The sequence below is a fragment of the Morone saxatilis genome, unplaced genomic scaffold (assembly GCF_004916995.1).
Source record: "Morone saxatilis isolate NCDOM2014 unplaced genomic scaffold, NCSU_SB_2.0 Contig11, whole genome shotgun sequence".
In the NCBI taxonomy this organism is placed as follows: domain Eukaryota; kingdom Metazoa; phylum Chordata; class Actinopteri; family Moronidae; genus Morone; species Morone saxatilis.
The window spans coordinates 2,817,938-2,821,333 of record NW_023339663.1 but is presented as its reverse complement, the minus strand read 5'-3'; positions in this window follow the sequence as shown (position 1 = coordinate 2,821,333).

Sequence of the window (3,396 nt, the reverse complement as noted above, 5' to 3'; positions counted from 1 at the left end):
TAACAATGTTATGTTACTTCTGCCTTTGATATTCAGTGAGTTATTCATAGAGGTTGCTGGGCAGAAAATTGCAAAATATGTGCACTTTTAAACAACTAACTAGCGCTGCTGTTTTTCTAGTTTGGACAGTCTCTGTTTTAAGCACTGATCTGTCTCTCCCAGAAACCAGGGCTACAATATGAATCTTCTTCGCAGTGACAAACCTGTAACTGTAATTAGCTGGTGGAAAGTTGACGTCTTGCGTTGTGGTATGAAAACTGAAGCTTTAGAGAGAATGAGGAAAAGCTCCTTGAGGTAAACTGTGCAGAGTAGGAGGGGGGATAGACAGCTTTATGACAAGTGAAAACAAAACAGATCTCTGCAAGGACTTGATGTCATCTCAAATACATGTGACACCGTTTCTCACTTTGTTGTCACGACATTTCATGTGTCATTTAGTTTGGTATGTTTAATTATGTAGGAACAATAACAGGGTGGAACAAATCTTCTTGTTCTTTTCCTTTCATTTTCTAGTTGCATTTTTTTCCTTTCTATGAATGAACAAGGAACCGGGAACAGCAATTAAACAGAAAAGTGAAGACTGGGTACAAAAAGGTGTTCCTGAAAGACTGTTCTGAAGAAGATTAAGACAGATGATATCCATGTTTTAATGGTCCGTTGACCACTGAGTTAAACATAAAGCTCCAGTTACACTACTGTCAACAGCACGTCCGCACATCAGCAGCACGTCCGCACAGCCGCACATCAGTCCATCATGTCCAGGACTGGTCACTGAAGCGTTTCACTGAAAAAACAATGTTTATTTTCAAACTAATTGTACCTTCTTTCCACGGTCAAATAAAAACAAAACCATATTGAACATTTTATTGAAGTATTTTCGCGTCCATGCAATATTTGGTTTGACCTGTTATTTTAGTCAAATTGACATTAAAAGTATTTTTTGTTAAGAAAACAGTATATTATTGGTGACTTTTGCACTACGTGTGTACTGTAAGGTTTTCAAAAGTATCAATACTTTTTAAATACCACATGTTTAAAACTAATGATACAATAGTAACATTTAATAGTATTGAAAGTACTGTAGCTATAAAAAACAGATCTACCATCAGATTTTCAACCCAAGGCTGCACAGATGAGGGTAAAAACATTTTCTTGCTTACATATGTTGCTTTTAGGCATTCATATAACTTTCCTTTTTTTTGGCTAAGTCATAAGTTATCCCTATCTGAGGTTTCTGCTGTCACACCAGTAAAATTGAGCTGAATGGATTTTTGATTGTGGTGCATCAAGATTTGAAATTAATTAAAGGTGTAATGTCCTGTTTCAGGTTGATGTGGAACAGAATTAAACTACAAAAAATATTTCTGTTTATAAATAAATATATTCTCTAGATCAATTTTGTCCAGGAAATACTATTTAAGAGAAAATAATTTATGATCACGTTTTCCCTTTTTAGAATTAAAAAAACAAATAAACCACTTAAAATAAAGCCCCACTGATCTCATCTATTCTGATGTATCGTGTGTGTATTAACTTGTTGCAAGTCTGAAGTGTCTATATGTCACAATGTGCACAACAACATGCAGCCACACATTGCTGCTATAGTGTGGGTTCAGCTGCATGCCGATGTCGTCCGTAATGTCACATTACATCTTGATGATCCTGTTTCTCACACATCACAGACTAAAAAACATTCTGCTTTGTTCAAACTGACATGATAAGTGTCTTCAAACTACTGCACCCGCATATTTCTGACCTGAATGTCTCAGTTTGATGAACTTATACAAAAGACACATACATCGTGTTTCCTGGTTAACAAGTTTGGGGGAGTTTTGGTTGTGGAACGCAGTTGACTTTAAACCCTAGTGTTTTGTTGACTTCCTCATTGTTTGTGAGCCACAAACAAAATCACAAATCAACATGTGAGATTTAATTAATTTAATTTATTTTCTTCTGACCATATTGAACGTCCGAATGTAGAAAGGTCTTAAAGTGTCATTTAATGAAAATGGCAAATACAGAAGTGATCACAAAGCACTGAAATTTACAACATAAAAAATAAGAAATTGTTTTAAGGCCGTAGCCATGGAGTCAAGGTTGCAGTGGACCAAATCTGCAGAGGGTTCTGTGGGTCTGTGGCCTGGAGACCAACAGGAGTCTGTACATTAGGTTCAGAGTGTTAATATAGCCTACATAACACTCGTATTACATTCTAGTTTTCCATTTTAATACATTTGAAAGTAATGAAATAGAGAGACAGTACAGTGTTTGACATTTATTGTATCTTCATGCAGCAGTTGAGCATCACCTTCTGCTGGGGTACGGTAACACCTCTTGGACAAACCACATGCACAATTGCAGTCCACATAATACTAGAACCAGTGGAAATCATATTTGCAATTTGTTACGATGACATTTTCTAATGATTATTTTTTTCATTTCCTATTCTCATTACCAGGTTGTGAAATACAGACGCGAGTCCTCCTAACCTCCTAATCAACACTGTCTGTCTTCGTATTTTCAACAACAAAATCAGCTGTTTTACTGCCTATCAGTTACATTGTAATATGAATGTACAAAAAAACTGTGCTCCCTACATTTTTAAACAACAGATTACAGATTTTTAAAATTATAATCATAAGATACAATGTTTGAATACATTTGTCTTTTTTTACCAGTGCTCTCATCAGAGCCTTGGTTATAACAAAACTTTTCACAGCAGCCATTTTGACATGAATCAGTAGGGTAAACACAGATGTTTAATGATATGAATTAAGGTTCTGTTCCATTTAGTGTAGCAGAGCTCTAGATAGGGGCATTTGTGTCTTTTGTGCATTTCACCGTTCCACCGTAGCTTCTCCTTCAGGCTGAGAAGGGGAGGATGAAGCGAGGAAGTTGCGGTCTGCAATTACACTGCTAAATGCCACTAAATACTACACACTGGACCTTTATTGTACTGGATATTTTGTACTTCTAATTTGTCAGTTCAATTTCAGGCCCTTTTAAGGGATACTTTTTAAATAAATGAATATTTCCTGGTTTCCACCAAAACGACTTCTGTCCCAAAGTGAACAATAAGCCTTTTGTCACTTAAAAATTTCTCATCCACTCACACGCATTCTTCTGTACTTCTAAGACACTCAACTGAAACACTTCTTCCCAACTTGTTTTTGTTGCCTTTAAAGTTTTTTTCTTTCTTTATTCATTGTTCGATATCTGATACTGTATCTTCATTGGTGAAGTTAGTAGGTAAAATTAAAAGGTGCTTCTATTTTCCTTGAGTATTTTCATTTAATACTACTTTATTATTCAATTCCTCGACAATCACTGCCAGTCATTCTAATTAAGCAGCATCACACAGAAGTATTCAGCTGACAGCTGAGATTAACAGATATT